This window comes from Pelobates fuscus, chromosome 3, assembly GCF_036172605.1.
Source record: "Pelobates fuscus isolate aPelFus1 chromosome 3, aPelFus1.pri, whole genome shotgun sequence".
Lineage (NCBI taxonomy): Eukaryota > Metazoa > Chordata > Amphibia > Anura > Pelobatidae > Pelobates > Pelobates fuscus.
In genome coordinates this window covers 25,613,465-25,638,133 of record NC_086319.1, presented here as the reverse complement: position 1 = coordinate 25,638,133, position 24,669 = coordinate 25,613,465, and positions in this window count along the sequence as shown.

Sequence of the window (24,669 nt, the reverse complement as noted above, 5' to 3'; positions counted from 1 at the left end):
CAATTTTATACACAAGGGAACAAAGCAGGCAAAATACTGGCCAAAAAACTCAAACACAAACAACTACAAACCAAAATCCCTTACATAGACTCCCCCACGAGAGGCAGATTATATAACCCTTTAGATATCGTAAACGAACTGGCAAATTACTATGACACACTATACAACTTGAAAAAAGACCCAACAACACCCCAACCCACACTTGAGACTATAGAGGCCTTTCTAAGTAAAACATCGCTACCGCAACTCTCCCCAATAGCCTGCAGGCAATTGGATGAACCATTCACAGAAGAAGAGGTACTCAACACTATCAAGTCCCTGCCCAAACACAAGGCACCTGGCCCCGACGGGCTCTCTAATTATTATTACCACAAATTAGCACAGATATTGACGCCCCACCTCACAGACCTATTCAATACCATTAAACGAACAGGCACACTCCCGGCAGAGATGCTGGAGGCACATATAGTTACCTTGCCCAAACCAGGCAAGCCGCCCACTCAGTGTGAAAACCTTCGACCTATTTCCTTACTGAACGCAGACATTAAATTGTATGCGAAACTATGGGCAACAAGACTGAAACAAAACCTCCCCAACCTAGTCTCTGCCGAACAAGCGGGATTTGTCCCAGGCAGACAAGCGGGTGATAATAATAGACACTTCATTAACATGATCAACTGGGCTAACACAAATAAGAAATCAGGAGCAGTTCTGGCGCTCGACGCTGAAAAAGCGTTCGACCGTCTGAACTGGCTATACATGGAGGCCACCCTATCCAAAATGGGCTTCACTAGCCAATCCCTGAGAGGTAGTAAGGCACTGTACCAAATGCCATCAGCCAAGACCTTCAACTCCGGCTTCCTGTCAAACACATTCCACATAAGCAATGGCACACGCCAAGGCTGCCCGCTGTCCCCGTTACTTTTCATTTTATGTCTAGAACCACTCATACAACGCCTCAAACACGACCCCCTGATTACAGGCTTAGACACCCCAGCAGGGACCCAAAAACTAGCCCTATTCGCAGATGATGTGTTAGTATACGTTTCCAACCCAGAACAATCCATCCCAAATCTAATGACTCTTCTCCAAGAGTATGGAAGAGTCTCATACTATAGGAATAACCTCAAAAAGACACAAGCCCTGCCCATAAACCTCCCCCAACGTACCGTGCAGTCCCTCATGGGCTCCCACCCATTTGACTGGAGGAAGGTATCCATAAAGTACTTAGGTATCATCTGACCAAATCAGCCCAACATCTTCCCAAAGAGAATCACACCAAAGTAGCCCATAAACTACAAACGCTACTCGATGGCTGGCAAGATCTGGAAATCTCATGGTTGGGAAGGGTGAACACCATAAAAATGATGGCATTGCCCCATATCCTATATCTATTCCGCACCATTCCCATAGCACTCACCGACAAACTACTACACAAATTCCAAAGTATCTTCAATGCCTACATTTGGAAAAAAAAAACACCAAGACTAGCTAGGCGCCTAACATAGGCGCCCCCGAATAAAGGGGGGCTGGGCATCCCAAACATCAGAATGTACTATAGAGCCGCAATCCTGGCACAAGGCCTGGAACTACTCACACGCCATCACACACCTATTTGGGCTTCCCTAGAAAATGCCTGCATTCAGCCACTCACTGTGCAAGCCGCACTGCGGGCGAGTGTACTCGGGAAGACGCCCACGAACAACCCCTTACAAAACACAAAATTTCTACTAAAAAGCTGGAAGAAATGGGCAGGCACACTCATGGGTGCGACTAATCTTCTATATTTCGCCCCTATACAAACAATCTCAGAATTAGCTGAAAATATCACTATGACAACCTGGACTACGAATGGCATACACTCGATAGCCCAACTATACACAGAAGCAGGCCTAAAACCGTTTCCAGTGCTCCAACTGGAGTTCAAACTCCCCCCCAGGGACATATTCATGTACATCAGGATAAAACACATCCTACATAATTTACACGCACAATACTGTGAGGAAACACAACTAACAAACTTCGGCCGACACTGCATAAGACGACCCACACAATCAAAATCCCTATCCATGTGCTATACAGCTCTCAACGATAGGGACCCGCTCCACAAGCACACCTATATGCGCTTGTGGGAACGCGAGCTCGAAGTAAGCATCCCGATGCCATTATGGCTACAAGCCATTCAGACAACTAGAAAAGTGTTTCACAGCCTAGCGCATTGGGAGGCCTACTGTAAAATAATTATGAGGTGGTATCTGGTACCAGTCAGGCTGGCTCTCATGTACAAGACCACACCACCTACCTGCTGGAGATGTGATGCCCCCAGGGGAGATATGCTACACATTTTCTGGACATGTCCTGCAATAACCGGCTTTTGGAGGTTAATAGGAAAAGCCATCAAACTGATTACCCATCGCAAAATCCCATTCACACCAGAATGCTTCCTCCTTCACCTGTCTCCAGAATTGTTAACAGACAAAACTAAACATGTCCTCCTGCATATTTTAACTGCAGCTAAAACCAGCATAGCTTGTCACTGGAAGAAAAGGAGTGCCCCAACACCGCTAGAGGTATGGGACAGGCTAGATAATATCGCCATGTACGAACGCATGGCATACAAAATACAGGGTCGTGTTGAATCCTACTCCACACACTGGGAAATTTGGCACGAGGCACGCACAGAAATATTGAAACATTGAAAACTCACACCACCAACATTTAACACATTTCATAACATTCACGGCCAACGCTCCACTGGCTAGCATCTGGAAATTTATGTAATTAAATCATCCACCAACGCTCAGACAAGCAAAACAAATTGTACACCACATGGTACTAGTTACAAGACACTCGTACTGTATTGTATAAACACTTGGTTAATAAGTTACCCCCCTGTTTACTTTCTCTACCACCCCATACCCCCACCTACATCCCGACCTATGAATGTGCATACAGTATGGTGAACACACACAGTTCACAGGTCTGACACTAGTCATCACTCTATGCAATAGAAGGCATATAGACTTACAGAAAGAAAGCAACTTGGAGATGGTTTCTAATGGACGATGTGTAATTTGTATGTATTTTGCTTGTTTCAACTGCACTACTCAACACTTATCGTTCTCTTTGTTAACTTCGATCAATGCCTACTGTGTACTTTGCAATGAGATACTATGACCATGCATATTCATGTACCCTTCCCTTTTCTTCATTCTGTACCCCTATAACTTTGATTTTCTTACTGCAACAAAATTTCAATAAAAACGAGACATTGAAAAAAACTAAACTGCAGAACAAGTTAATTGACCAAGAAACCCTGGTTGCATTGCAACATAGTGGCAGGCATGCTTCAGGTAGTTACTGCAACGTTCAGATCTTTCTTGGATCCGCATGGGACAATTCAAATTTATTTGTTTGCTCTATTCTTTCTGGACAAGAATCTAATAAGATTCTTTCCAGATTCTTACTTTGCATGAAATATATCATGCAAAAACTATATCTCATATAGAGACATAAAGAGGAAATCTGGTCCACATTGATCAGTGTGATTGTATTACATTTATAACATTGATGCCCGTAAAATTCGAATTTATAGGGCGAACAGTCCCTGGTTGTCTTTGTCTGTATATTGTTGGAACCGTATGGTGAGGTCCAGAGGTGCTGTGGTTGGTGCTTTGGTCAGTTTCGGGGCACAAAAGAAGCATCCAAATTGATTGTTTTAGCTTGCCGTGGTGACAGCAGGGCCGCTAGGAGGCGTCTCAGTAAGTGTGGCATCTCGGCCGTCGTGGTGCCCTCCAGGATGCCCTGGATCTTAAGATTGTTGGCCCAGCGTGCATCCTCCAAGGCCGCAAAACGGCGTTCGTGTGCCTCATTCTGGAACTAAAGTCCCCAGCGAGGTGATTTGGTCCGAGCAGACACTGGAGGCAGACTCTCAGGCTCCCATTCGACCTGTCAGGCCATGGATCTCAGCGCGGAGTGTGGCAAGGTCTGAATGGATGGTCTTCTGGAGGTCTGCGAGGAGCGACTTCAGGACTGCGGTCGTCACCAGTGAGTTATCTGCTTTCTGGGTGACTGGTGCCGGTCTCTGCACCAAAGGTAAGTCAGCTGCCTCTTCCCCCGCGGAGAAATTGTCCAATAGCTCGGAGTAGATTTCAGGGTAGGCGGCCATCTAAAGCCCAGTGGCTTCACGTGTTTGTCGCAGGAGCTCGGCGATGTTTGGCCCTTGCCGTGGTTTATTCGGTTTTAATTTTTTAGTCTTGTGACCCATCCTGCTGTCTTGTTACCTGCAACACTAGGTATGATCCCAAATGATAGTTTGGTCGTTCCAAGTTAATAGATTTGGGCCTAAAAAGGCAGGAGCTTGTGTGCCATGCGACTGTTGAGCTCAGCTGCTAAACTCTGCCCCTACTTTATGTTAATTTAAACATGGTGATAACCATGATCCAAGAATACATAAAATTGCACCAGTTCCAGTATTAGTTCAATTGGTCACAAAGCAGAATATTGGAGGACACAGCAAAAGGATATAACAAACTACTGTGAAAGAAGTCAGTGGAGGGCATGTATCGGCATGTACTGTCCTAGAACGATTATCTCCCCTGCACACATTATTACAGTTTGTCTCTGTTTCATGTATCCCCAATGCTCATATAAATTATGTAGGACAGTTAGAGATGATAACTTGGTCTCCTCAGCTGGGTCCATGTGGATCTGGGCTCTGTGTCACCAATTGGATGGACAGTGGAACATACAAGACTTGTGGGAGCACTTGCCCCATGGTCTTCTCCCTGGATCCATTAGGTGGCAAAGTCTGATAGGGCATTCTTCAGAAAAAACCCTGTCAATGGGAATTACAGGAACAAATAGCGGACATAAAATATCACTTGCATTGCATGTTGTCCTCTTTCTAATATCGCCACTTTTTTTCTTTACAATGAAACTATTTAGATGGGTGAGACCTTGCTCCATTACCAATTATTGATTTATTTGTTTTTTGATCTCGCGCCACATCGACGATTTTACTTGCATCCATCTACGTGCAATCATGATTTTAACAGATACAAAACAATGAATTATGGAAAATGTATCTACTTTAGTTAAATGTGGCCAATCAAGATGGATAAGGACCACTTCTGATGACCTAGTAATATTGGGAATACCAATTTGTGCAAGATAATCAAACAATTTATTCCAACGTCTAAGTACTTTTGGACAGTACTATCATATATAAATATATGAGCCCATAGCTTGGTTGCATCTCCAACATATATTTGAATTTGTGGTAGATATTTTATGAAGCCCTTGACAAGGGTCTATTTACAATATCGCCATTTAACAACCTATATTTTCTGATGCAGATTCTGTCTTGTAAAGACCTGTGACATTTTTAATTCTTAAATATAAGAATAATTCAGAATCTTAAAGAGAGAATTCCTCTTGTAATTGGGGAAACGGTTTAATATTAGTGCCGACATGATTTGATCTACCTGTTAAATACCATGGCTTATCCAATTTCTAAACGTGATATTTTCTATATTAGCTTCCACTATCTCTAGTTTAAAGAAATTCAGAATTCATTTTCCTAAATTCATTTTTTTCTTTAATCTTTCCCACTCTTCCATCAAATTACTTACAATAAGATTACATTTCCAACTTTTTTTTCTAGATTATAGGGATCTTCAATATTCCATATGGCTGTTTCCCAATTGTTTCTATCAGTCATTTCCCATTCAGCTTGCCACCAAAATTATTTCTTTGAACATATATATATATATATATATATATATATATATATATATATGTGTGCGTTAAAATGTTAGCTCTATAAAGATCCCCCAATAAAGGCATATTCATTCCTCCATTTTTAGTTTTCAGTGCTAAGCCCTTCCAGATGAAACCATCAAACATTCTCTGGATCATTTATATTCATGGGCGATTTACCTTCAAAGGAATCATCTGGAAGATACAACCATTTCGGTAGAAAATAGTTTTGAATGGTATTTACTCTTCCCCAAGATGATATTTCAAACTGTCTCCATTCTTTTAACAACATGTTGGTCTGTCTTTGGAGTTTAAAAAAGTTTAACTGTAGGGTCCTTCAACATCTCCAACCACTTCTAGGCCTAAATATGCCAAACTCTGTTTTGCCCATATAAATTCAAAATTACTCTGAATTTGGTCTATTTCTGATTTCTTAACGTTAGAAGCAATAATTATAGATTTATTGGTGCTTAACTTAAAATTATATACTAAGCTATATTCTTTTTTCGCTCATTAAAGCTATCATAGATTCCTTGGGTGATGTTACAGTGCTTAAGATGTCGTCAGCATTAAGATTGACTTTGGCCTCTCCTTTTTTAATCTTAAGACCTTTTATATTATTACAATTCCTAATATTAGCTGCCAGTGGCTCTATAGTTAGAATGAAAAGAAGAGGTGATAAGGGACACCCTTGCCTGGCTCCGTTAGAAAGATTGAACCAGGAAGAGCAGATGTTAGGGCCTATTGTTCAAGCTGAAGGATTGTCGTAGAGGGCAATTATAGCTTGTAAAAATCTCCCTGTAAAACCAAATTTCTCCAAAATGTTATCCAATGACAGAGTCAGGAGGGGAATTCTCTTCTCAATCTCATAATCCAAGACATCTATAATCCTTCTAAAATTTGATGAAGTTCTTCCCGGGACAAAACCCACTTGATCTAAATTGATTAACTCTCCAATGATGGTTTTCAGTCTAGCGGAAAGCACTGATGCATATATCATATCAACATTAATTAAAGATATTGGACGGTAGTTGGAGATCTCTGTTGGTTCTTACCCTGCTTTAGTATAGGGATAATATTTACTCTTGTTACCTCTCCAGGAAATTCCCCACCCTCAATTATATCCTTAAAAACTGTAGTCAGGACATCTGTGATCTTAGAGGCATATGACTTGAAAAACAAATTGGAAAAACCGTCAGGTCCTGGAGATTTATATTTTTTCAAATCGGATATAGCCCTTCCTATCTCTTCTCTGATAATAGATCTATTAAGTTGATCTTTATGATAATTTTTAAGAATAGGAAGAGAAGTCTTAGAAAGATAATTCTCTATCAATGCCATTCCAGGTTTAGATTCTATATTATAAAGATTAGAATAATAATCATTAAAAAGCCCGCCAAATTTCTACAGGATTAATATATGTTTTAGAGTCAACTATTAATTTATTAACTCTATTATCTGTTTTTTTTCTTTAATTTTTTAGTAAGGATTTTATCTGCCCTATTTCCTCTATAGTAATGTTTTTTTTTTCATTTTTTTTTAAGATTTGCTGTTATTCATTCTGTGATTTTATCCCTTATTAAGGTTGTCAGATTTACTTTATATTCTATAGACAATTTGTAATGATCTTGGTATCGATGGGATAGCGGTTGCCCCGCTTGCTTCTTTATTCGACTTTGTAGCTTTATAAAATGACCACGCACCACAGCCTTAAAATAAAAGCCTGAAGAAGTATCTAATATATTGTTATCCAACAAAAAGTCTTCTATTTTATGTTCTATATATTTATGATTTCCTTCATTTTCTAATAGGGAATCCCTAAGTCTCCAAGTTGTTCTATTAAAGCATGGGAAATTACTATCCAAATCCATTTCCAAAATGCTATGATCAGAACACGCATTATCAATGATTTCTATTCTTTTAACCTTATCTACTAACATGTGATTGCCCCAAATCATGTCGATTCTCGAAAGAGAGGGGTGAACCCTGGAGAGATGAGTAAACTCTTAATCCTCGGGGTGAAACAGCCTCCATATATCAAACAGGTTGTTTAAATTAAGAGTATTTGTTAAATATTTTGCTTGTTTTGATACGTATCTACCAATAGTGGCTCCTGCTGGTATTTTTGTATCCTGAGTTGGATCTAGGATTGAGTTATAATCCCCTGCTATTACAAGAATACCCTCCTTTACTTCATCTACCTTTACTAGTATTTTCTTTAATATAGTTATTGGGGCAACATTTGGAAGATATAAATTCACCCAAGTAAAGTTAATGTTATTTATTTTATAGACCAAAATCATATAGTGACCATCTTTGTATAAAAATTTGTATAGAATCTCTACCTGTAGAGTATTAGAGAATAGGATAGCTACTAGGCATTTATTTTTGTTATCTGTTTTTGAGGCTTGAACTACCAAAGGAAATCCATTTGGATTCCATTGACCTTTATTCATTAATCTCCAGTGGGTCTCCTAGAGAAAGCATCAATACGCTTTAGCTCTTCTCATGTGGTTTAGCACCATTGATCTCTTAATCGTTGAGTTAAGACCCTGCACGTTTACAGATATCAATTTAACCATACTTTCCCCTGTTTAATTTCCACTCTCTGCTGCTACACATACAACATAAAATACAAATAAAATGATCTACAATTTTCTCATTAAGATAGTGAGGGCCTATTAGGACCTCTTTCTCTATTCTTTATGGACCAGAATCTACTAAGATTCTTTTCAGATTCTTACTTCGCATGAAATATAGCATGCAAAAACTATATCTCATATAGAGACATAAAGAGGATATCTGGTCCTCATTGATCAGTGTGATTGTATTACATATATAGTGTTGATGCCCGTAAAATACATATGTGTTCAGAGAAAAAAAAAGAAAGAACAAAGAAGGGTAAACCTACTCCCACCCGACGCTTCACTCTCGTAGACGCTTTTGAAAAGGAAGAGAAATAAAAAATAAAATAAAAAAAAGGTGATATCTATATTAGTTTCACTATTAATGCTTTTTGTGCTTACTATCTTTATTTAGAGACAAGATCTATATCTTTCTAATCCATTAAAAAATAATAAAAAATAAGTATGTGAATAATTACTTTTCCCTTAAGCTTCCCTCTCTTTGTATTAAAAAAAAATACCTTTTCCCGCCTTAGCGCTTGTATTATATCTTGCCTTTATATTTGCAAGAATTAGTAGTGCTTCTTATACGGTGTCTATATCTAATAGTTTTAAGTATCTATTATAACTCCTCTTATCTTTTCATTTCCCCTTCAATTACATACCCAATTATTTGTGATCTATATTATATTAGAATGTTATACCTATTAGTGCTAATATATCAACAAGGAGTAGGATCTATATATATCTCTATCTGTTTACGTTTTAATCCTTACTCAAATAACTAATTTTTGTCACTCCTTTTAATAGTTCATATTATCCCTCTCCATTCTCCTTTCGTTCTCTTCATAAAGCTCCGTACAGATTTTTCTCTCTTTTCTTCTTCTAACTCAAATTTATTTGTTCAATCCATTGTCTAGCTTCTTTAGGTGTCCTGAACGAGCTCCATCTGTGTCCCAGTATACTCTTAGGATGGCCGAAGCGCTCGAACGAAATTTAATATTGTTAATTTCTGCTGAGAAGTTTCTTCTGCGCAATCTTGTTATATATGAATAGTCCTGTAGTACTTGGTACTTCTTAAAGGTACTTCTAATTTATCTGGAGCTCTGATTGCTTTGAAAATTTGTTCTTTAATTTAAAATGAAAAAAAAAATACTTTTACATCTCTAGGAGTACTTTCGGGATACCCCTTGGTTTTGGGGAGTCTGTGCCTATGATTCATTAAAAATGGATGAAGTTTAGTGTTAACTCCCAGCTTTCCAAAAATATTTGTAATCTTTCATCATTTATTTCCTCAGATATATTTCTAAATCTTAAATTCTGTCTTCTTGCGCGATCTTCCATGTCACCTAATTTTAATTCTATGTCCGATATTTTCTGTTCAGATATTACTTGAAGCTTTTAAAATGATTGATTATTCTCCTCCATTTCAGCTATTTTTTGTTCAAGCTGATTAAGGCTTGTACTTAAGTTTCCAATTTCTTGTTTAATGTCTATAGCATTAGACTTAATTTCGTCTTTCAGTGTTTCCTCCATAGACTGTATACAATCTTTTTAAAAAAAGTATGGGAAACGTGTCTTCAGGGTCTTGGCTTACTTCCAGAATCTTTTGCCCAGCCTTTTCTGTCTTTGCTATTATTGATTTCTCTTTTTGAGCGACTGGGGAGAAGAACCCAGGCAAACTTTTGTCTAGTTTATTTTCTCTCTTATCATTTTTGTCGTCTGGCTTTTGGTGACCATTTTACATGTAGAAGTAGTTTTTAATTATATCTCTAGGCGATGATGAGAGAATATTGCCCTAAGGGTTATCTAATCTCTAAGCCAAAAAGGAAAAAAGAAAAAGAAAAAAAAAAAACAGAAACTGAGAGTCAAAAAAAAAAGTACATACAGAATGGAATAATAGTTTTTTCCCTTCCCTTTGTATCACTTTTTATATATTCTCCTTATTTTGCTTTCCTCCTAATACAGCATTAGAGAGTATATATCATATTTAAATTGTTCATGTTATTATGTTGTACTCATCCTTTTTATGCTGGAGGAGCAGTCTCTTCTTGATCTGATTGCTGTATCGGATCTCTTCGGTTTCTGCTCTTCCCCTATCCTGCAGGCTATAGCAGTGCAGACGCTGTAGTCTTGCTCGTTCACATGCACCAGCAACATATGGGAGATGGCTTCTACTCTTCTGTCCTACGGAGTATAGCAGTGCATACCGTATTTTTCGCTCCATAAGACGCACCTGACCATAAGACGCACCTAGTTTTTTGAGGAGGAAAACAAGAAAAAAAATATTCTGAATCAAATGTTGTACTAAACTATTTAATAAACTACCAGTATAAACTACCGGTATATCAGAATAATATTTCAACCATGTAAAGTGAACAGTGGCATTAAGTCAACAGTGGCATTAAGAACCATCATCACTGTCATTAACAAATGAAGAGAGACTTTAAGGTTTGAGTACTCTTCTAGTCTTCTGTGAACCCCAAGAACTCATTGCTAGAGTCAGAATTTAGGAAGCTCAGTTGCTCACAATCACTGACATCACTTTCTTCGCTATCTTCATATAAGATATCATCTTCATTTCCATCCAAAGCATTGCTAATGCCACATTTTTTGAATGACTGGACAACGATTTCCTCCTTCACAGAGTGCCATGAAGTTTTCACCCATTCACAAACTTGAGTGATAGTGGGCCTCTTCATTCGTCCAGCAGGTGTCAGATCATGATTGCCAGCAGCCATCCATTTGTTCCACTCTTCTCACATAAAGACCTTAAATGGTTTGTTGATGGAAACGTTGAGAGGTTGCAACTGGCTGGTAAGACCTCCAGGAATTACAGCTAGATGAGTCTTCACTTCTTTAAAGCACTTTTTTGTAGTTTCTCTAATATGTGCTCTAAACTGGTCAAGTACTAATAAGGCAGGTTTTTTCAGAAGCCCTCCAGGACGTTTGGACCACACTTTTTCAATCCATACTCTCATTCCATTTTCGTCCATCCATCCTTTTTCATGAACATGAAAAACAACTCCTCTTGGAATCGCTTCTTTTGGAAACGTTTTCCTTTTGAAAATCAACATGGGTGGCAATTTGGTGCCGTCTGCACAGCAAGACAACCCAACCGTGTAATGGGTTTTCTCATGTCCGGAGGTTTTCACGGTGATTGTTTTGGCACCTTTCAGATCAACAGTCCTATTAGATGGCACATCAAAGGTTAGCGGGACTTCATCCATATTCCCAATCTGGCCAATTTCATACCCATTTTTCTTCCTAGCATCAATGACAAATTTATGAAAAGAAAGAATCTTAGATTCATATTCTTTTGGCATTTTTTGTGCAATTCTGGTTTTGGTGCGCATAGCAAGGCCACATCGCTTCATAAATCTGTAGCACCACGATGGTGATCCAATAAAATCGTGAATGCCTTTCTCTACAGCAATGCGTTTGGCTTCATATATTATCATTTTTGTAGAGACTGAGAAGCCATTATTCCGGTGATTTGTGATCCATTCTTTCATGGCCACGTCTAACTGTGGCCACTTTGCAGCATGTACACGAAGAGTGTGCTTACTTTTATCCACTTTTTGCAGCTGATCCTCCTGTTTCCTCCACTCTCTTATCATTTTTTCAGTTGGAGGTGGCCCAAAATGTCTCTCCGCTGCTCTGTTTCCATGCTCCTTAGCATACTTTACTACCTCTAGTTTAAAAGGAATCTTATATGCTAGTCTTTTCTGCTTGCTCATCCTTGTATGTAGAATGGGGGAAGGTTTCTGCAAGAAAATACAGTGATGAAGGAACTGTCAGTAATGTACCGTATCTGCAATGTGTACCACTGAGCGCTGACCGTACCTTTAAATAATGGCATCATAGCAAACATACGTAGTACCGTAAGTGATATCTATAAAATTCCACAAGGAAAATAAATGTGCAAATTCAACTTGCACTTTTCAGAGAACTGCCCCATTAATCTGATCCCTGACAATTTAAATAAAATTATATATTAATGTACGGTAATTACCGTACATGTTGTAATATGTTGTAATATATTACAACATTTTGTGGGAATATAACAGTGTTTAATCAGCTATGGGTTTTGATCACTGCTAACAGTGCTGTTTAAGTGAGGAAAGCTAGGTGGCGATAGATCTCTTACCTCAAATCCCAGCAAGACCACTGCTGTTGAAGTGAGGGAAGCTAGGTGGCGATAGATCCCAGCAAGACCACTGCTGTTCAAGTGAGGTAAGCTAGGTGGCGGTAGATCCCGGCTACGAGCGAGTGGGGAAGAAGCACGGTGCTGGACAGACGCAATACCGGAACCCCAGGAGCCTCCTCTCTGCCGCACGGAACCCCAGAAGCCTCTTCTCTTCCGCACGGAACCCCAGAAGCCTCTTCCGCACGGAACCCCAGGAGCCTCCTCTCTGCAGCACGGAACCCCATAAGCCTCCTCTCAGCCGCACGGAACCCCAGGAGCCTCCTCTCTGCCGCACGATCCACATTTCATCCCAGCATTTTGACTCAAGGTACCACACATTCGCTCCATAAGACGCACATACATTTCCCCTCACTTTTGAGGGGAAAAAAAGTGCGTCTTATGGAGCGAAAAATACAGTACATTGTAATCCTGCCTGACCCCAAAAACCGGCAGCACGTGGCAGAGCCTCCAAGAGCCAACTCCAAACTGTCTTCTCTCCAGAACAAGTCACTCCTATGTGTACCAGGTATAAAAGCAACATATCCCGGATTCAAAACAACCACCCGTTCGGTACTAGTTTACCGTGGCATGAATGCTCTCTTCCTTTTCCAATGATGCCAGTCTCCTCCTCCAGGCGTGAGCACACACGTACGTGCGTCACGTCATGATGCCAACCCCCGAGAAAGCAGACGGATAGATTGTGCACGTAGATGATGATGTATTGCTCTGTTAGTACAATGTTGTAGTATATCTTTTTTTTTCCACTCTCTGTTGTTACTTTTAATATGCCTGTCTTGATTATTAGAATGGGATATAGTATGGGCGTCCTATATATTCTCTCTATCTAATGTAATAGATGTCAAAATATTTTCTCTAAATAAGTACACTGCTTTCGAAGTTTTAGACATTTTGTATGATAGCAGATGATGTTTAATTGAGAGATAGAGTCACACATTATATATCTGTCTGTTTGTATGTATGTTATAAAATGCGATAAAAACTTCTATAAAGATTTAAAGGGAAACTCCAGTGCCAGGAAAACGATCCGTTTTCCTGGCACTGGAGGGTCCCTCTCCCTCCCACCCCCCAATCCCCGGTTACTGAAGGGGTGAAAACCCCTTCAGTCACTTACCTCAGGCAGCGACATGTCCCACGTCGCTGCCTGCTCCTCCCCCGCCGCTCCACTTTCTTCCTCCGTCGGCCGGTGGGCGAGACTGATCCCACCCACCGGCCGAGGAGTCCCAATGCGCATGCGCGGAAATGCCGCGCATGCGCATTGGCGCACCCCATAGGAAAGCATTGAAAATTAATTTCAATGCTTCCCTATGGGGAATAGAGCGACGCTGGAGGTCCTCACACAGCGTGAGGACGTCCAGCGACGCTCTAGCACAGATTATCTGTGCTAGGGACCAGGAAGTTCCCTCTAGTGGCTGTCTAGTAGACAGCCACTAGGGGAGGACTTAACCCTGCAAGGTAATTATTGCAGTTTATAAAAAACTGCAATAATTACAGTTGCAGGGTTAAGGGTAGTGGGAGTTGGCACCCAGACCACTCCAATGAGCAGAAGTGGTCTAGGTGCCTGGGGTGTCCATTTAAGTTGTATATGTTAAGGAAATGCAATAATGGATGGAGTTGAGTTGGGGTCTTTGTATGTTAGTGTCAGCAGTTTGAATTGGATGCAAAAAGGTTGAGCAAGCCAGTGTAAGGACTGGTGAAGGGGTAAGGTGTGAAAGGAGTGGCGGGTATGTAAAAAGTTTGGAACTTAAGCTTGGAGGCATTAACAGTGATGACTCTAGTAACAATATATATGGCGGGCACATAAGATTTGACAATCAAAACTGGGGGGGGGGGGGGTGCACTAATATTTTCCATTAGGGGGTGGGGTACCATGCCGCAATTGGCTGTCTGACATCAGCATGCCATGCAGTTCCCGAAACAGGTGAAAATCACAAAGCTCCCCCACAGGACCAGAGATCCTACAATGAATGCCCTCCCCACCAGGTTGTACAACCCCTACGGCCAAAAAATAAGCAGGAGGGGAAAAGAGAAACTTCCTCACACACACATACAGCACACAACCACCACACACACAACACTCACAGAACAGAGTCCAGGACTCAGGGGGTGGGAGGACAATCTGGCGTCCTACCGAGGGCCCTGGACAACCTTAATCTTACTCAGGAGAAGATGAAAGAAATGCATTAACTTCCTGTTCAGTAACTGTATTGGAAAAATCTGCAGAAGGAATGAAGATAACCTAATCTGTATCTAAATATAAACACAACCAAGTAGACATTTACATATAATTGGGTTATTAACTTAATCAGGTGACCATTTAACACCCACAATTAGTATATATAGTGATTCAAGAGACGTGTCCCTTTAAATGATTATATTTAGTGTTTCTAAAAATATGGAGACGGGTGAATTATTAAATTTCATGTCACATTTTCATTATAATTCTCATTTTTAACATTATATGGTTTTGATGAATTATTTAACTTAATGACTGTTCTTGGGATGCATTCATCCATTCCACTTTAATATTTAAAGATCCTCCAGCACAAATTGTCATTTAATGTTGTTATGTGTGATTTCCATGTGACTTTTTTTATCCACTTGAAAAATAGAAGATCTCCAGAAACATGCACTCCCAAAAGGGAATGCATTTAAAATGTGGTTTTGCATCAAACATCTCCAGTCTTCCACTCCATCACTTTCGATTATGCTGCAATCTTGCAAAAAATGCTGATCCACATACAGATATATATAGTGCAGACCAGAGCTGGGTCTCAAATGCCATCCTTGCAGTAAGTCCCATGATTAAGGAGGACATACTGTTAAATTCTGGGGCTATACCTTTGAGAACCTTTAATGCAGTACAGCGCTGTCGTCAGGTATATTGGGGTCCCTTACAAAATCATCAGCCAGTGCGGTTCCAGAGCACAAACTCCAGAGAGGCTCTCCTCGATTTTGTAGTGTGTTACAGATAGCCAATTACTGCCTTAATAGGCTTTATAAATGACTCAATAGTGTTAGAAAAAGTGATTTATCTACTGAAATCATCATTCAAATCTATGGGATTTTTTTGTAGATAAATCATTTGGAAACTTTTGTACCAGTACTGAATCTTTGGAAAGATTTTAAAATCGAGGCCTGTGGCCTTAATATTCTCATTTTGGATAAGCTTTCCAAATGATTTAATATTGTTGGATAAAAATATATATTTTTTTCAATGTATATAAAAATCATAAATGTAGAAAAATATTACATTATGATATTGTTCATAATATTAGATAATTTGTATCCAAAAATATAAAATCATTTGAAAAGCTTAGCTAACAATATTAAATCAAGGCCAGTATTGAAAAATGGACTAAATTGTATACAGTGTTGTTAATACATATCTGTGATAAACTCATACACATTACTGTAAATCTTATTACTAAGGAGATTTTTATAATCTCATGAATTACATTTAACATTGTGGGTTTTGTTTTGTGGAGCCCTACAGTGCAGTTATATGCAGTACACATTACGTTGTATACCTGCAGTGCAGTTCTATGCAGTACACATTATGTAGTATACCTCCAGTGCAGTTCTATGCAGTACACATAACGTTGTATACCTGCAGTGCAGTTCTATGCAGTACACATTACGTTGTATACCTGCAGTGCAGTTCTATGCAGTACACATTATGTAGTATACCTCCAGTGCAGTTCTATGCAGTACACATAACGTTGTATACCTGCAGTGCAGTTCTATGCAGTACACATTACGTTGTATACCTGCAGTGCAGTTCTATGCAGTACACATTACGTTGTATACCTGCAGTGCAGTTCTATGCAGTACACATTACGTTGTATACCTGCAGTGCAGTTCTATGCAGTACATATTACGCTGTATACCTGCAGTGCAGTTCTATGCAGTACACATTATGTAGTATACCTGCAGTGCCAGTTCTATGCAGTACACATTATGTTGTATACCTGCAGTGCAGTTCTATGCAGTACACATTACGTTGTATACCTGCAGTGCAGTTATATGCAGTACACATTACGTTGTATACCTGCAGTGCAGTTCTATGCAGTACACATTATGTAGTATACCTCCAGTGCAGTTCTATGCAGTACACATTACGTTGTATACCTGCAGTGCAGTTCTATGCAGTACACATTATGTTGTATGCCTGCAGTGCAGTTCTATGCAGTACACATTATGTTGTATACCTCCATTGCAGTTCTATGCAGTACACATTATGTAGTATACCTGCAGTGCAGTTCTATGCAGTACACATTATGTAGTATACCTGCAGTGCAGTTCTATGCAGTACATATTATGTAGTATACCTGCAGTGCAGTTCTATGCAGTACACATTATGCAGTATACCTGCAGTGCAGTTCTATGCAGTACAAATTATGTTGTATACCTGCAGTGCAGTTCTATGCAGTACATATTATGTAGTATACCTCCAGTGCAGTTCTATGCAGTACACATTACGTTGTATACCTGCAGTGCAGTTCTATGCAGTACACATTATGTTGTATACCTCCATTGCAGTTCTATGCAGTACACATTATGTAGTATACCTGCAGTGCAGTTCTATGCAGTACACATTATGTAGTATACCTGCAGTGCAGTTCTATGCAGTACACACTATGTTGTATACCTGCAGTGCAGTTCTATGCAGTACACATTATGTAGTATACCTGCAGTGCAGTTCTATGCAGTACAAATTATGTAGTATACCTGCAGTGCAGTTCTATGCAGTACAAATTATGTTGTATACCTGCAGTGCGGTTCTATGCAGTACATATTATGTTGTATACCTGCAGTTCAGTTCTATGCAGTACACATTACGTTGTATACCTGCAGTGCAGTTCTATGCAGTACACATTACGTTGTATACCTGCAGTGCAGTTCTATGCAGTACACATTATGTAGTATACCTGCAGTGCAGTTATATGCAGTACATATTATGTTGTATACCTGCAGTGCAGTTCTATGCAGTACACATAACTGCTGACCACTAGCTACCCCAAACCCAAACCTTCCAAATAAATCACACCACACCAACATTTCCTTTTTGGGTAGGGCAACGGCCACAGCTTCGTTTAACATTATAACTTCCAGCAACTTAAAACGGACTGTCAGCTACCGGCTATAACCCTTAGACCGCTTCTCTCAACGATATCCAAGAGTCCTCCACAGCCCGCATCCCGTCTTCAACCAAGAGGCAGGCTGTAACTCCTGAAGCCCATTAGGACGGACTTTCCCAATACATATGTTGGTGAGGCAAAGTCCGCTGTGACAAAAGAAGAACAGAAACACGACAACAACAAACAACGTAGCAACAAACAATGCATAATACATGGGCGGGTTGGGAGAGCCTTTGGTCCAGGTAAGGTTTCCTACATAGTAACCTTTTGGTTACCATGCTTACCGCTGTGGCAGCAGTCATGTCCCCTTACCCTTTCCAGGTGCCAGGGGAGGCCATTACTGCTTTATATTAACAGATTTCCCTTAGTTTTGGATTCTGGCTTGGCCTCTTAGCCCGTAACTGTTAACTCATTTCTGTGTTCGGGCGGTGAGCTCACTGCTGCCGTCTTAGTAATGGGCAGTTTACTGGCATATGGGTAACATGCACTACCTGGTAGAATCAGCAATCCCTAATTGTTCCTATAATAAAGAACCAGAGAGGGTCCATAGTCAGCAGTTTCATTAGGACGATGTTGATTGCGGGACATGCTTGCTTAGGCCACTTACATAATTAATACGCATCAATGGCAGCCATGTTGTTGCAGGAGCAATACAGAACTATATTAATATTTATATTCATCAATGGGTAGAGGAGTAATAGGAACATTTTAATTTTCATTTATTTATAAACCAGCAGTTTAATTTAAAGTGAGCCCCTCACCCACAAGTGAGATAGATGTGTATATAATTAATTAACAGATTAATTAACAGGCCAACATAATTGCCATTAAATGTGTAGATTAAAATGATATACTTACAGTAAGATTGCATCCTATATAATCATTTCAGGTGGCGGTTCCGCCTCTCCTGTCCTCCATATATGCAGTTAGTGACAAAGAAATAAAGATTTTGAGGTACATTACAATCTAATTTTTAAAATACATTGACAAGTTACCGACTTCCATTGATCTGATGATGATGTTCAAGTGATCGCAATCCCACCATTTCAATACTTTTTGACATTACAGGTAGTTAACATACCTTACTTTTAAAAGAACACTATAGGCACTCAGACCACTTCATCACATTGAAGTGGTTTCGGTGCAATGCCCCTGTCTGTTTAAAGATTCCGAGAAACGGCAATGTTTACATTACCGGATTAAGTCCACCTCTAGTGGCTGTCTGCTAACGTCTTTAAATTCCCCATAGAAAAGCACTGATTCAAAGTTTTCCTATGGGGCAGCTTCAACGCGCGCTCGATGAGAGCTATTATAGGTCCCACAATCACCGTGACGTTGTGGGAGGAGGAGACCTGGCCAGCACTAAGAGAGACTCAAATTAAGGTAAGTAATACATTTGTTTTAACCCTTTACACGTTGGATGGTAAGGGAAGACCTAGCATGTTAGGGAAAAAGACATTAAAGCGTTAGGAATACAGGTTTGTAGCGCTGTAGTGTTCCTTTACGAATTTGCAATAATTTCAAAGAATGATCAATGGACACATTGATACATTAATGGAAGCGCTAGGCACTTAGCACTTAACTAACAATTAACCAATAAACTAAAATACGATGCACTGCGCAGAAAAAAACACCATAAACACCGCTCCCGAGTTAATGACACATGAAAACATTGTCAACTAACTTTAAGTAATGATTCTTTCTCAATAAGTCAAGCCAATTATATGAACAATAAGCACAGCTACAAAATAACAACAACAAAAATGTAAATGTAAAGAATTTTAAAAATTAAGTAAATCAACACAATTTTACAAAAGTGCATCAGATATTATTCAAGGCTCTCAGAAATAATGCTGACTAACATATTTCACATTAAAGTATGCGTTTCATTTCACAAATTGCTGCCTGTGTATTTGTAGAGTCCCCAAACATTAAAAGTGTAACTTCACAAAGGCATCGTCTGCATAAAGCAAGGGCGAATTTAATCTGATATATTATGCAGATACCAATAGAATCAATTATTGTAGCAAAACAAAAAAAACATCTAAATGCACGGAGGCCAAAATTGCTGTGTGAAGTAGTTTGGTTTTATTATAGAATAAAGCATGCGCGGACTTTCCCTGGAATGTTGCCAGTTCATATCACTCAGCCGTCTCTACCCTATCCTCTCTACCCTATCTTGATACAAAGTTAGAATGTGTTTTGCCGGTACAGTGCATCAATGTCCTTCAGCAAAACGAATAATGTCACATTTATTTTGAAAGACCATGTTTAGACTGTTTCAATGTTTCAACACTACACTTGACCTAATATCATTTTGTCTTTAATTAAATTCTGATGTTAATGTGTCTTGACTAAGGATAAACATGCTCTTCTATTGATAAAAGACGCATTATTCACCGAAATTTTGGCATCCCCATGCCCTTTGGTTCCAATTATTGGATACAATAGCCTACTTGTAATAAAATTAATTTAAAGAACTAGTTTAGATGTTATGTTACGTAGCAATATCCTAAACAAATAGCAGAATGAAAATGAATGGCGCAAAAGTAAATCATCAAAAATGTTCATAGGAATGAAGAATTACTATGAGACAGGAATTAATTATCACTGTGGGATATTTACCAGACAAATTAACACCACAGCAAACATCGACAAACATTGACACAATTTCACCCACCCCACTTACATTCCTTATAGCTACAGTCATTCCAATATGCAGATCACATTATAGACTCTTTTTCAATATACTCAGAGGGCCGTTCACGATGTGTGTTATTCAAGTGTGGATTGTTGGGAATCTCAGATAGAGACATGTATGTTCTAGCCTGGTATGGCTCTGGGCCGTGTGAGTGGTAGCCCCATGTTTGTTTAAATACTCATTGTTTTAAACAGTGCACACTATGTTGTTTTTTTATTTGATTTTAGGTATATCCTATTACTTCATTTGTATGTGGTTGTATCCTTTCTATTTATCATTTCTATTTATTTTACACTATTTGTCTCACTGGGATTTGTGTGTATACTGATATATATTCTTTTTCTTGGTAATGTATGTTCTAGCACTGGCTTAGAACACTGTACACTATGGTGGCAATCAAACTGATATATGGTGAATAATACATGGATCGTGTCATCAGCTGTGTAGCACAGAGATTGAAAACACTCATGCCAGGCAGACATGTCTTTGGGAAGTCTCACCCTGCTTCCAGGTTGGTTCAGGCCACCTAACCATTCCAATTTCCTCAGGACAGTCCCAATTTTTGGGTCCGGCACTGCCATCTCATCTTTGAGTCCTGGTGTCCAGCTTTTGGGGACACCCGGAAATTGGAAAGTAAGAAATTGGGAGGTGCGTGCGACTGTCCATTTTGGCAATTGCCAGTGACACAACTGGTGCTACTGGCTCCACATCCATCTTTAGACTATTTATATGCTGCCGTGAACAGTTAATTCTCTAAAGCAAGTGCCAGACTTCTTTTATCACTCTGCACTAAAGGGAGATTTCCTGAGAATTCAAAGTGAAATCCTGTAAGACAAAATAAAGAAAAATGCAGTGCCGGGCAAGATTCTTCTACCTGACATCACACGGAATTATTCCTTCTCTCTCCACGCATGTGCACACTGTGAGCATCAGAGGGGAGGGAGTGGGCAAGGATTGGAGGGGATAAAGAAAAAAACCAGTTAGGAGGCTGATGGGGAGGGCTCCAATGAGAGAGGCAGGGGAGATATAAGCTTTCCATTGCAAACACACTGCCATGCAAACACACTGCACATTATGCCTGACAGCAGGGCCTGACGGAAGAAAATTCGGCCCGGGCATTTTTGAATTACAGCTTCCCACTAATAAGGGGGCGGGGCTAGATAGGGTGTGTTTTGTCATCACCAATGACAAGCACGCCCCATCACAAAGTGAGCATGTTGGTCCAATGCTCTTTCAGGGTAGACCATGTGCAGAGCTCTGCTGAAGAGCTCTAGCATGAGAAAAATACCCTGTATTTGTTCTGCACAGTGCAAGCAAATTGAATACATGCATGCACTGTGTTTGCTTGAAATTTGTCTCCATAGATGGGAAACCAGGATACAAAAATGCCAGGGAAGAGTATTGTGCAGTGTGTGTGAGGGTGCTGTGTGTGAGGGTGATGTGTGTGTGTGTAAGGGGTGTAGTACGTGTGTGCAAGAAGGGTGAAGTGTGTGTGTGTGAGGGGTGTAGTGTGTGTGTGAGGATGCTGTGTGGGTAAGGGTGCTGTGTGTGTGAGGGGTGCAGTGTGTGTGTGTGTGCTCTGTGTGAGTGATGGGTGCTGAGTTCGCATGAGGGTGCTATGTGCATGTGAGGAAGCTTTGTGTGAGGGTGCAGTGTGGGAGGGTGCTGTGAGTGTCAGGTGCAGTGTGTGAGGGTGCTGTGAGTGTCAGGGGTGCAATGTGTGTGAGTTAGGGTGCTGTGAGTATCAGGGGTGCAGTGTGTGTGTGTAAGTGAGGTGCTGTGAGTGTCAGGGGTGCAGTGTGTGTGTGTGAGTGTGAGTGAGGGTTCTGTGAGTGTCAACGTGCAGTGTGTGTGTGAGTGATTATATCCCCACTCCTTTCTTACCTTTAGCCTGGGAGGAGGGATCATGCTGCTGCATATCCCTGGTGCTCCTAGTGTTGAGTGAACTCTAGCTTGTGGGGCTAGAGTTCACTCTTGCGAGACCCAGAGGGTTGCCATGGCAATGCTCCGAATCTCACAATCAGGGCCGGCCTTAGGGGTGTGCGAGCTGTGCGGCCGCACAGGGCGCCATGGTGCAGGGGGCGCCCTGCGGCCGCATAGCTCACACGGCATGTCTGTTAGCCGCAATGCTAGCAAGGCATTTGCCTTGGGCGGCATTTTCCAGGGGGCGGCAAAAAAAGCCGCCCCCAAATGCCCAAGGCAAATGTCTTGTTAGCCTTGCGGCTAACAGACATGCCGGGCTGCTGGGCGGTCGGGCAGCGCTGGCGGGCGGCTGGCGAGGGAGCACTTCCTCTGAGCTGTATGCTCAGCTCCCTCGCGCGCCGCAGAGTGAGGCTGGGAGCCGGAAGATGACGTCATATTCCGGCTCCCAGCCTCACTCTGCGGCGCGCGAGGGAGCTGAGCAAACAGCACAGAGGAAGTGCTCCCTCGCCAGCCGCCCGCCCAGCAGCCACTGGACCACCAGGGAGGAAGAGACCCCCCCCCAGCATTCGCAAAGGTAAGGAGGCTGGGGGGGTGTCTAAATAAATTTAAAAAAATGTGTTAATGTTAGTTTGTGTCTGTGTATGTTAGAGTGTGTGTGTATGTTAGTGTGTGTCTGTGTATGTTAGTGTGTGTCTGTGAGTGTGTTTGTCTGTTAGTTTGTGTGTGTGTCTGACTGTGTGTGTGTGGCTGTCTGCCTGTCTGCCTGTGTGTGTGTGACTGTTTGCCTATGTGTGTGTGTGTGTGAGACTGTCTGCGTGTGTGTGTGACTGTCTGCGTGTGTGTGACTGTCTGCGTGTGTGTGTGTGTGTGTGTGTGACTGTCTGCGTGTGTGTGTGACTGTCTGCGTGTGTGTGTGTGACTGTCTGCCAGTGTGTGTGTGTGTGTGACTGTCTGCCAGTGTGTGTGTGTGTGACTGTCTGCCAGTGTGTGTGTGTGTCTGTCTGTCTGTGTGTGACTGTGTGTGTGTGGCTATCTGACAGTGTGTGTTTGACTGTTTGTCTGTGTGTGTTTGTCTCTGTGTGTGACTGTGTGTGTGGCTGTTTGCCTCTGTGTGTTTGGCTGTCTGCCTGTGTGTTTGTGTGTGGCTGTCTGCCTGTGTGTGTGTGTGTGTGGCTGTCTGCCTGTGTGTGTGTGTGTTTGTGTGTGACTGCCTATGTGTGACTGTCTGGGCAGACTAGATGGGCCGAATGGTTCTTATCTGCCGTCACATTCTATGTCTGTGTGTGTGTTTGTGTGTGGCTGTCTGTGTATGACTGCCTGAGTGTGTGTGTGTGTGTGTGTATGGCTGTCTGCCTGCCTGTGTGTGTGTGTGTGTGTGTGTGACAGGGTGTGTGGGAAGGGGTAAGGAGTGGGGGGAGGGGGGGGGCGCTGTGAAGATTTTTTGCACAGGGCGCCCAAATGCCTAAGGCCGGCCTTGCTCACAATAGGAACATGGGGGAGCTGAAATATAGAGCTCCTCTGGGTTCATCTCCTGTCTCCCTTCCTCTCTCCCCCGCCGGCGGCCACAATACACTACATGTGGGCCGCTGAGGGAGATCTTTGATCTCCCCACTGGCCCGTCATGGAAAGCAGCAGGGCCAGCTCTTGGATAGTGATGGCCCTGCTTAAACCGGCAGGGGAGATCCAGTGATCTCCCCTGCCAGCCTTGGCCCATGGCCACCACGGTCTACCGGGCATTTGCCCAGTGTGCACGATGGCCAGCGCGGGCCTGCCTGATAGATGTAATTTTTGCACAGATTTAACATTAGGGAGCTAGGAACAAAGATTCAAAGTCACTTGTGCTGGGGTGCAATTAGCATCTGGCACAAATTTACAAATATCACTTTATGTGTAGCGGTTTAAGCTGAAACGCAGCACAGATTCCTACCACCATGACCACCGCTAAAAGAAGAGGTAGTCATGGAGTTTGAGGTAACCTTTTAAATTTGAAATTCTCTGTGAATTCCCAGGAATTCTCACTTTAGTAAGTAACCCTGCCAGTTTTTTTTTTTACTTTAGACTACATTTCAGTTTATATTTGGGGTAGCGGGTGTTCTACATAACGTAATTAAATTTAAAAAAATGTAGCTGGTGTTTTCAAATTTCAGTTATCTGCTTTTTCTTGAACGTCTGTAAGAAATGCGGTGAGCGAAAACATCTTCCAAGACTGTGCCCCTAGGTAATGAGAACAAGAAAAAAAATGACCTTTTAGAGGCTTAATTCAAGCACAGATCAATTAGCACTCAATCTCTTGTTCTGTCTAAAATCCAAACA